Consider the following 12223-nt stretch of genomic DNA (forward strand, 5'->3'; position numbering starts at 1 on the left):
TTGCTCAAGGTCACCTACCTAGTGTCTGAGGCCAGAGTCAAACTCAGGAAGATGAGTCTTTCTGACTCCAGGGCAAGCACTCTAGCCACTGCACCACCTAGTTGCCCTTAGTACGTACTAGGTACTTAATAAATATTTATTGAACTGAACTGGTTGGTCTCCCTGCCATAAGTGTCTTTCCACTCCAGCCCATCCCCCACTCAACGATCAAAGCAATCTTCCTAAAGTACAGATCTGACTTATGTACATTATCACCATCTCTTCCCCACCCAGTTGTTAAATAAGATCTTAATTGGGCCTCCCTTAATCAATGAGACAAACTCAGGAAAAGAAAGCTAAAGGTAGCACACTGACGCAGTAGGCTGGTTGGGTTCAGCCAGTCTAGAAGCAAACAACGTCCAGATAAGGGCAAGACAATACTGACTGATTTCAAAGAGAAGACAATGAGGAGGTGGATGGGGTTAGTGCCACTGCAACTCCTCCCCCATTACAGCATGTGGGGAGATGGGATTGGTGCACATGCCTGAGGGTAGTTCCCCCGACCACATCTTGTACAGGCTGTTTGGGCAGGTACCTAAAGTCTAAAAGGTCATGGAGTCACTCAGACTAACCGCACTAGGTGGCTGACTTTGCACACAATGGCTCCCTATTACCTCCAGGATCAAATATAAAATCCTCCATTTGGCTTTTAAAGTCCTTCATAATCTGACCCTTTCTTCCTTTCCAGTCTTTTTTTCAGAATCCTTACTCTTCTCCACATATTCGACAATCCAGGGACACTGGAATTCTCGTGACATCCCTGGTCCGCTATTCCAAGCATGTTCACTGGCTGTCTCCCACATCTGCAATGCTCTCCTTTCTTATCTCCACCTTCTTGGCTTTACTGACTTCCTTCAAGTCTTAGCTAAAGTCCTATCTTCTGCTCTCCCCGATGTCCCTTAATTCCTTCTGATATTCTCTCTAATTTACCCTATATATACAGTGTCTTCTTAGTACATAGTTATTTGACTAGTGTGTCTCCTGTTAGACTGGGAACTCTTTGAGAAAAGGGACTATCTTTTGCCTTTCTGTGTATACCTAATGCACTGCATAGTGCCTGGCACACAGCATGTGCTTAATAAATACTGGACTTTCCTTGAAGGAAATAAGCACGTATCAAGCTCAGACTACATGCCAAGCCTCTGCTATGCACTTCACAAATATCTCATTTAATGCTCACAGCAACTATTTGCTGTTATTATCATCCTTATTTCACAGTTGAGGAAACCGAGGCAAAGAGAGGCTAAGCAACTGGGTCGTGGTCACACAGTAACTGTTTGATTCTGGATTTGAACTCTGATCTTCCCGACTCTGGGCTGGGCAGCAGCAACAACAAAATAATTTTCTTCTCATACTGAGTCATTGTCAGTGTGTTTCTTTTACATTCTGAATGATTTCATTCATTCATGTTTCTCTTCTTATGGACTGGTTGCTCCTTATAGAGTAACAATTTTCAGTACCTTATTTTTTTCAAATTATAGAACATTTTTTTCCCCCTCGCCCTGCTGAGGGACAAAGGAAAGGAAAGAGGAAGGAAGAGAGAGGAATACAGCACTCCTATATAACAGCCCCAACAATAACAGCCTTTATGTAGCACTTATTTGCAAAGCACTTTACAAATATTAAAAGTCCAGCTAAGTAAAACAAATTCTTGTACTTGTTGTATCTAAAATGTGTTTCTTATTTTGCCCAATAGTGTATCATCACTTTGTCATGAGGCGAGCTGTGTTACTCTCTATTAGTCCTCTGGTATCATGATTGATCAAAATTCTTTTCGTCTTGAAATATTTATTTTTACAGTATTGATGTTATTGTGTAAATGTTGAGTACAACATAAAAATGATATTCTATTTTTCAAATACCACATTTATTCAGCTATTCTCTAGCCTTTGGGCATATAATTTCTTTTTTTTCCTTCAATTTTAAATTGTGGTGCTATAAATACTTTTGTGCAGATAGGACTCTCCCAACCTCCTTGAAATTTAAATTTGGTAGTGAGATCTGGAGCATCTAGGTAGTGCAGAAGATAGAGTGCTGGGTCTGGAGTCAGGAAGATTCGTCTTCCTGAGTTCAAATCTGGCCTCAGACACTTACTAGTTGTATGATCCTGGGCAAGTTTGCCTCAGTTTCCTCATCTATAAAATGAGCTAGAGAAGGAAATGGCAAGCCACTCTAGTATCTTTGCCAAGAAAACCCCAAATAAGGTCATGAAGAGCTGGACATGACCGAAATGACTGAACAACAACAAAAAATGGGACCTTTGGGTCAAAGCGTACTTTTCAGTGAAATGAAAAAGAAAGCAACTGAAAAAAAAATTCCAATGCTGAGCAAACACATGCCATTGGGAAACTAAAGGAAAAAATATCCCAGTATAAATCTTCATGTATAGAGAGTCAGCACCTCCCCAAATTAAGTCATTTATGTTTTTGCTGCAGATAGCACAGGGCATTTTCCTACATTCAGAAGGATCTACTCCTTGTTTGGACACAGGGGAAAGACAGGTAAATGGGCATCAATGCCCAAGAGCCTGAATGGATCTCTGCCTCCTAATTGTATGGCTGGCTTCTCTCATAAATTGTTCACAGATTGCCTTGTTTGCTTCCTTCTAGAATTCAAGCCCTAACAATATCTCCAAGTTTGAGTTCCAGTTTATACAAGCAGAACACGTGTATGAAGTGGCTACCCACACATTGTGGGCATGCTATATCTCTCACACTGATATCTGAACATTTACTCACTTTCTGGGCTAATTTGTTGACTCCAATCTACCTTTACTCTATGTGATTAAAATCAGTCTCTTCATTTACAGAAACCTTTTGTTGTTATTCAGTTGCTTCTGATTCTCCATGACCCCACTTGTGGTTTTCTTGGCAAAGAAACTGGAGTAGTTCGTCATTTCCTTCTCCGGCCCATTTTACAGATGAGGAAACTGAGGCAAACAGGGTTAAGTGATTTGCCCAGGGTCACACGGCTAGTAAGTTTCTGAGGCTAGATTTGAACTCAAGAAGATGAGTCTTCCTGACTCAAGGCCCAATATGCTTATCCACTGAGCCACCTACCTGCTGCCTTACGTAAACCTACTCTTTCACAATGATGATATTTTAAGATCTTAAATATAATCATTTACTTAACAATAAGACAAAAGAAATACTAGTAACATCCCCAGGTATTCATATATTAAGGTAAATACAGGAATAATAAATAAGATCACAATCCCCCCATAAACCTGGGTCACACTCTTCCACAAATGCACTCAGCGTCTCCAGGGGACAGTGGGCACACATAGAAATCTGTCAGGTAAACATGCACAGGAGGAAAACCCATTGGGTAATTCACAATTCTTCACTTTAGGCTTTGATGTCATGGACCAGTTCAAGAACAGCTGTGTCACATAAAGCCTTTCTCTGTTAACTCCTGGCCTCCTCATCTCCACTGCTTTTCAGCTTGGCAAATTTTCTCTTCTACTGTCAAAACAACAAAGCATTTCCAAGCCCCTTCAACTCACAATCACCCTTAGAAAAGTGCTTAGGAAATTTTACACTATTAATTTAGCTAGCTTTAAACAAGAGAACTACAAAGCTCATCAGGCTGTCTGTCTGGACACAGCAAACGAACGGAGCCAGGTATTTACTCACCAAGATGCTGCATCGTATTTATTACTGCAAACAGAACTCACAGAGGCTGAGGTTGACTCTTTTGACAAAGCAGATGAACCCAACTAGCTACACTCACCAGGACACTGAGATAATCAATTAGCTTGTAACAAAAAGAACAGGCACTACATAGCAACGTGCACTTCTGGAAGACTTCACCTTTCTCAAAATCTAGGCAACACTGAAAACCAGCTGCTGCCACTGAAGCTCTTATCCAATGAGATGGAGGCTTCCTCCAACCAATTAGGAATCCTGCAGCTGAAACCTCCTGCTGCTGACTATCCTTGCAGACACTTCTCCACATGGCTGTGAGAAGTAATTTCATATTAACCTATTTTCATATTAGCCATAAAAAATATTACCCACACATTAACATTTTTTAAAAGCAAAAAAAAGTAAGAATATCATGCTTCAATTCGCACTCAAATTTCATCAGTTCTCTCTCTGGAGGTGGATAGCATTTTTTTTTTATCATGAGTCCTTTGAAATTGTCTTGGATCATTGTATTGATTAAAGTAGCCAAGTCTTTCACAGTTGATCATCTTTATAATATTGCTGTTATTGTGCGTAATAATCTCTGGGTTCTTCTCACTTCACTTCATATCAGTTCATAGAAGTCTTGCCATGTGTTTTTGAAACCACCCCCTTTGTCATTTTCCACAATTCAGTAGTATTCCATCACAACCGTATGCCATTTACTGACTGATGAGCATCCTCTCAATTTTCAGTTCTTTGCCACCACACTCACAAAAAAGACTGCTATAAATATTTTGTGTCCATGTAAGTCCTTTTCCTTTTCTAAAAATTTCTTTGGGATACAGACTTAGTAGTGGTATTGCTATTTCAAAGGGTATGTACAGTTTTCCAAATTGCTCTACAAAATGGTTGGATCAATTCATTACTGCACTAACAATTCATTTGTATAACTATTTTTTTCCTCATCCTTTCAATCATTAGTCATTTCTGATAGGTGTGAGGTGCTACCTCAGAGTTGTTTTAATTTGCCTTTCTTTAATCAATAATGTAGTTTCCATAATTATTCCTTTTAATTAGGTCTATTTTTGTGTTTGCTTTTGTCTGAGATCATTATTGCTACCCCTGCCTTTTTTTAGTTTAGTAGCTAAAGCATATTAGATTGTGCTCCAACCTTTAATTTACCTCTGTGTGTGTCTTTCTGTTTCAAGTGTGTCTCTCATAAACATATTATTGGATTCTGTTTCTAATCCATTCTGCTATCTACTTCTGTTTCATGGGTGAAATCATCCATTCACATTCACAGTAAATGTGTTTTCCCCTTCCATCCCATTTTCTTCCTTCCTTCCTTCCTTCCTTTCCTTCCTTCCTTCCTTCCTTCCTTCCTTCCTTCCTTCCTTCCTTCCTTCCTTCCTTCCTTCCTTTCTTCCTTCCTTCCTGTCTGTCTTTCTTTCTTTCTTTCTTTCTTTCTTTCTTTCTTTCTTTCTTTCTTTCTTTCTTTCTTTCTTTCTTTTCTTTCTTTCTTTCTGTCTTTCTTTCTTTCTTTCTTTCTTTCTTTCTTTTTCTTTCTTTCTTTCTTTCTTTCTTTCTTTCTTTCTTTCTTTCTTTCTTTCTTCCTGTCTCTCAAGACCCCTTCATACACCAGCCATGTGGCCCACAATTTAGTACCATGGAATGACTTGTAAGGACTCTTGGCTCTCAGGGTATCTCCAGTTGTGGTATTAATCATCAAGTGAAATCCAGTGGCACATGCCTCATTTGGTAGAGCTATTGGTAAACCAGGAAAAATGGAGTTCCCCAGGAGCCAGGTCCTCATAGGCAGGGATCGTTTTCCTAACAGAAAAGGTAGGGTGTCTGGTTAGGACCAGAGGCTTCATTTAGCCACTAAGGAGAGTCACAACCTGTTCATTAAGGACATTAATATCTGAAGGACCTGGGAAATTTTGATTTTGAATGCATCATTTCCATTTCCATTTCATAATATAGAGGCCTCTTGTGCCTTACCCATTTTATTAGAGGGTCCATCTTGTATCATTCAACTCATGGGTGAACTCTGAAGGGTGATTGTATGACCCCATGTCATATGTTCACTAACAACAGGCCCTTCCCCCTCCCAAAATGGTTACAACAGGTGAACATTTCAGGAACCTGTCAGCTCTAGAATCCTAAGTCATTTGTTCTGATCATCTCTAGGTACCTACTAAAGACTCTATTTAACCTGGTCTTTATCAACAGAGATCTCCCCAATCCCTATAAGTTCATAAAGCCTCAGAGGAAGAGATTCCTGGATGGGATAGCTTGCATTTATAGGTCTTCCAGGGACATAGCCTGTTCTGGGCCCATTCAAAAGAGGCAAATTTGAAGGTAACAATGTGGGCCATGAAGATGCCCCAGGCGGGAAATGTGGGTTCTCCAAAACCCAAAGAGTCCAATAAGCTTCTAGCCTTCCCATTATAGACGGTGGGGAAATAAGTGTCAGAATGGAATGTGTTTGGATTCATCTGGGTTGTCCCCATCCACTGTGTTCCACAAAACTTGATTAAATAGGCTAGACCCTAAATTTCCTGAGGGTTGGTCTCCCAGTCTTTATATGAGCTACAGTGGCAAGAGGTCACTATGATCTCATCCATCCCAGCCAATATTATGTCACTGAGGTACTAGTAGGCATCAATGCCCCTAGGAAATGAGGTCTCAGATTTCTGTCCACTTACATGTGCAGTAATGAGGCAGAGTTCAGGAAGTGCTGGGGAAGGACAATGGAGGTTCATTGAACTCTTTCTCTATCTGACTAGTGTCAGCCACAGGCATAGAAAAAAAATATTAGTGAAGTCAACAACTCCATCTCACTCACCAGGGGTCCAAGCTATTTGGTCCACCATATTGTTGAAGTCAGGAATGTCTACAGTAGTGGTAGTTCATCCTTCACGTGCCACAAATGGTTGTTGTAATGGGAGGTGGCACATTGTAGTATTCAGACCTCCTTCATTCCCATCACTAGGGAAAACATATCTTTTACCTGTCCTGTGACCTGATTTTGTTTAGTATAACTACAGTGGATGGCTTGGGCAACTCCATGTATTTCCATTTGGTTCTACTCAAAATAACCTGCAGGAAGTTTGCTTAAAAGGCATATTATAGGCAATGATTTCCAAATGCTTATGATGATTGTAGGGTCAGCCCTCTAAACCCTTCCCTTACTGCTATAAAAAGTGAGGTGCCTTGATGTGTCTGGTGGAAGTACCCTAGTGAAATAATGTTTCTCCACCTTTCTTCCCCTTCCCCCCTAGTATGTCCTTACCTCTCTCCCTTTCTTCTTTAAAAATCATCAGAACACAACAAAACCATCCATAGACCGATGACGGGAAGATTCTGAAAGAACACTTGTATCGTTCATTCCCCTTGGGGCTCATCTAGAATGATAGTATCATTATTGCTCATGTTCAGCATTCCTTTGTGTCCAAATGGGTCAGATATTTTAAGGGATGCTTTAGTCTTAGGCTTTTACTATCAACCTGCTGGTGATAAGGTGGTTGTTGTAGGTGGTTTTTATTTTTGTAAGGCGGAGGATAGGAATCCATCTTAACTATATTATAATAAAAGCACTAGGCAGGTACAACATGTAACAATGTATAAAAATATTCACACACACCACACACATACACACACACACATGCATGTGCATGCACACATGTGTGCAAGCTCATATCTTCTGTACCAAAATTAGTTAATAGCTAGAAACAAAAAGGCTCACAATGTTGGTTTTAAAGCATTGCTGCTTAAATTGTCATCTTGATTTGAAATTAATTTTAAAGGGATTTTTAAAATTCAAAATAACCCAATAAATATTTAAACTCTCAATTTTTGAGGTATTCCTCCCCAGAACTTGTGTCTAAAAGGAGGTTAATATGTCCAATTCAAATGACTGAACCACTGTTATACTGATTGGGGAATTCACTTAAAATTTTAATTAATCCAATGTAACAACAATAACAAGAGTTTGGCTTGGCACATAAATACCAAGTTGTATTCCCCAAGTAGAATATGATCTGCTTGAAGGCAGAGCTATCTCATTTTTGTACATACTAAGTGCTTAATAAATGCTTATTGATTGTACATATCATTAAGCTACTAGTAACTATTAGTTTTGCTCACAAGGTTAGTAAGGCAGTTAGAACTTTAAATTATAGTTATTCCATGGGTATAGAAATCTCTTATCCCACAGGAAGGTAGGGGGGAAAGGGATAAGAGAAGGGGGGGGCGATGATAGAAGGGAGAACAGATTGGGGGAAAGGGTAGTCAGAAGCAAAACACTTTTGAGGAAGGATAGGGTGAAAGGAGAGAGAGAATAGAACAAATAGGAGGGGGAACAGGATGGAGGGAAATACAGTTAGTCTTTTACAACATGACTATTATGGAAATATTTTGCGTGACTACACATGTATAAACTATATCAAATTGCTTGCCTTCTCAATGGGGGTTGGGGAGGGAGGAGAGAACTTGGAACTCAAAGTTTTAAAAATGAATGTTAAAATTGTTTTTATGTGTGGCTGGGGAAAAATAAAATACTAAATAAAAAATAAATTATAGTTATTTCAACTCTGAAGAAGCATTTTATGAGTGGAAAAAATCTTGAGTTTTTTTCATGAAAACTTTTAACTATGACAATGCCATCATACAATTTTTATGATCTTGGCCTTTTCTTTTTGACTTTATGCAATCCCAGAAGAGAAAAATGGACGATTTTCTCACTCCTAAGCAAAGTCCAGGAAAACAACATGACCTTTACAACCTGATCCAGCAACCAAAACTTACTCATTTTCTTTCAGCACCACCACTGAGGGTAAGCAGTGATTAGGGTGGGGGAAGAAGGAAGCCTTCTTCAGTTCTGCATTTTTCCCTTTATCTTTCTTTTTTTTTTTTTTAGGCAATTGGGCTTAAGTGACTTGCCCACGGTCACACAGCTAATAAGTGACAAGTGTTTGGTTTGAACTCAGGTCCTCCTCACTTCAGGACCAGTGCTCTGTCCACTGCGCCACCTAGCTGAGGAAGCCTTCTTAATTAGCTAGACTCTTTACACACTTCTTGATGGCATCAGTGGGCTGCTTGGCTTCCAAATAGACTTCTCTAACACAATTCCTTTTGCATAGGATGCTTCTCCAAATGGATTGGCCTTTATAGTAGTGCCCAAATGGGCTTTCTTGTACTGTTTATCATGCCACATTTATTCTCTTCTGTGGCTTGAGAGGTTTCTAGCTGGTATGAAGATCATGTGTTATAATTGATCCCTCCCTAAATTTACCATCACTCTTCCAGCTCCACCTCCCTTTCCCTATTACTTCCTATTTCTTTACTGAATTGAGTATACATCAATCTGTGTGTTTATTCTATTCTCATGTTGACAGTTAAAATGAAAGTGAGATTTCAGCACTGCCTGTTCACCTTAGCCCTTCTTCTTTGCTTGTAGTCCATCTTATGCACATTGGTTATGTGAAATTAGCTTTATCCTTTCTTCCCCCTTTTCGTTAATGTATTCTTTTCCCCCTCCCTCCTCCATTTTCTTCTTTTAAGATCATCAAAATAATAAAACCATCCCCAAGCTTTCTGTCTTATTTGCCTCTATGCACCTTGGTGAATAAAGTCTGAGGAGACACATATCATCTCTCCCTATTAGGATGTCAATCTCTTCATCCATGATTAGTCCCTTTTAATTGCTTCCTTTTATTTAACTTTTAATGTTTCTTTTGATTCCTTTTCTCTTCCCTGACAATGTAATCACTGGGCTTCAGGTCCTCATTACCTGAGGCTTGGATTATTCAACAGCCTGCAGATTGGTCTCACAGCCTCATCTCTTCCAGCTCTGATCTATCCTTTACTCAGGCATCAAATTTATATTCCTAAATAAAGCACAGACCTGACAATGTCATTTCCCCTGTTAGATAAACTCCCATGATTCCCCTGGTGGTTTTTACTTTTGGATTTATTAAGAAATAGCTAGTGGAAGGGGCAGCTAGGTAGTGCAGTGGATAAAGCTTCAGCCTTGGAGTCAGGAGGACCTGAGTTCATATCTGGCCTCAGACGCATGATACTTACTAGCTGTGTAACCCTGGGTAAGTCACTTAACCCCAATTGCCTCACCAAAAAAAAAACCCACAAAGAAATAGCTAGTGGGAACCCCAAACTCCATGAACCCCACAAACCCCAATTTGAAACACTCTGCTCTAAGAGACAAAACTGAGGTGCATGTATCCATGGTTTAATTTCTCAAGATGGCTTGATATGCATTGTATGGGAGTTCAGTCCAAAACTGGGCCCCCCTGAGGGGCCAGTTCAGAACTGGATTGGTTTAGCATTTTGGGGTGCAGCGTTACATGCCCTTTGAAGAGTAGGTGTTCCTAAGGGGGTGCCAATCAACTGTGATTGGTCGACACACTAGGAGGTGGGTGGGTTCCTTAGATCACTCAGTCTACAGGGGCCGATATCTCCATCAAATCACATACCACCCCCAATCTTGGAAGTCTGTCTCCACTCACACCTGAGTAGAATAAAATCAATTCAGGCCTGGGCTGGAGTTTGACCTAGATAAGAAGATTCAATGTGATGTTCCTCTGGAGGACTTTGGTAGGAAGGCTGGCAAGGGGAGGGATCTCTGAGTCTCCAAGACACACATTACCATGAGAAATAATTTTTAATATTTAATATTAGGTAGTACAGTGGATAAGTGCTGGGCCTAGAAGCAGAAAAGAAATGAACAAAAATCCAGCCTCAGATACCAACTAGTTGTGTGACCTTTGTAAAGTCACTTAATCAGTCTGCCGCAGTTTCCTCAACTATAAAATGGGGATAATAATGACGGTACTGACCTTCCCAGGTTGCTGTGAGGATCAAATGAGATAATACTTGTAAAGCATTTGACAAAACTTAAAGAATTATGTAAATACTAGCTATTACTAATGTAGTAGTACTGTATCTACTTGTGTTCAGCTGTTCATAAGAGAAAGATCTTAGGTTTTAATAGGCCCAATATGAATCAAAAGCATTATACAGGAGCCAAGAAAACTGATGTAATCTTCAGAGGGGTGTTGTGAGCTCAAAGAGATAATGGATGTAAAGTACTTTATTAATCTTAAAGTGTCAGTTGTTGTCCTCCTGGTTAACCTGCAGCCTCTAGGCCTCCAGTCTGGTGATGACTTCATGCCCTGAGCCTTTCACTGCACTCTAGTTAAGCTCAAGTAATGCTTATAGAAAAATACAAGGGTGTGGTGATAAATGTTTAACAATCACACTCTCTGGCTTTTAAGTCAAATATACATCATCAACATTTTCTTAAATCTAGACAATCAACCCTTAGGGGAAGGTAGGTGGTGCAATAGAGAGCGCACTAGGCCAGGATTCAGAATGACTTATCTTCCTGAGTTCAAATCTGGCCTCAGTCATTTACTAGCTGTGTGACCCTAAGCAAGTCACTTAACTGTGTTTGCCTCAGTTTCCTCAAATAAGCTGCAGAAGGAAACAGCAAACACTCCAATATCTTTGCCAACAAACCCCCAAATAGGGTCACAAAGACTTGGACATGACTGAAAAACCAATTAACAACAGACAATGAACAAAACAATGAAGCGAACCCCAATTTCTAACAATTGCTGATTTTAAGACATAGCTGGCTCTAACACTCTCTTGGATCTCAAGCAAGAGAAGCACAATGACTAGGACAAGGGAGGTCCTACTGTACTCTGCACTGGTCAAACTACATCTGGAGGATTTCTGGGGCTCTCCGCAAGGAAGTACTTTGGTAAGCATGAGAGCATCTTTGCTGTCATGCCTTATGAAGAGCCATTGAACAAACTGGGATGTTGAGCCCAGAGAAGAGGAAATGTATGGCTTAAGAGGACAGAATATGACTGCTCTTTTCAAATGTTCAAAGAATCTAATTGGGAAGTAGGATTTGACTCATTTTGCTTGACCCCAGAGGGTAGAACTAGCCAACAAGAAGGTTGAAGTTGCAGAGGCTAATTTTGTCTTCTTATTAGAAGACACTTAATGAAAATTGTGTGGTTTTAATTTGTTGAACTGATGAGGTCTAGCAGTTAGGGGTCCTGGAATTCCAAAATCACAACACACAGGTCCTTTCCACAAGAATTCAACCCAAGCCTTCTTTCAGCCCAAAACAAGGTTTATTGAACATTTGCCATATTAGCTAGACTCTTAAGGAATCTGAGCATCTGTGGGCTACTGGCTAGATTGTGAAAATCTGAGCCATAGATAGATTATAAGAATCAGAGCAGTGGCTAGATTATAAGAATCCCAGCCCCTTAATGGAGACAAGATGGACCTTATATACAGAAGGACTGTAGGAGGGATCTAGGAGTGGCCAAGTAGTTTGGGGTGACTGGAGGAGGGGTCTAAGGAAGATCTGAATGGGAGTGACCAGTAAACTGGGGTGAACAGAACTCCTGGGACCTGGACAATGGAGCCTACCTAGGATTAAGTATGGCAAGTGGCCAGGGGCCATAGGGAGGTAAGACAATGGAGGGGAGATTGGAAGTAGCCACAGTGAAAGG

The sequence above is a fragment of the Phascolarctos cinereus genome, unplaced genomic scaffold (genome assembly GCF_003287225.1).
Source record: "Phascolarctos cinereus isolate Bilbo 61053 unplaced genomic scaffold, phaCin_HiC Scaffold_1;HRSCAF=81, whole genome shotgun sequence".
In the NCBI taxonomy this organism is placed as follows: Eukaryota; Metazoa; Chordata; class Mammalia; order Diprotodontia; family Phascolarctidae; genus Phascolarctos; species Phascolarctos cinereus.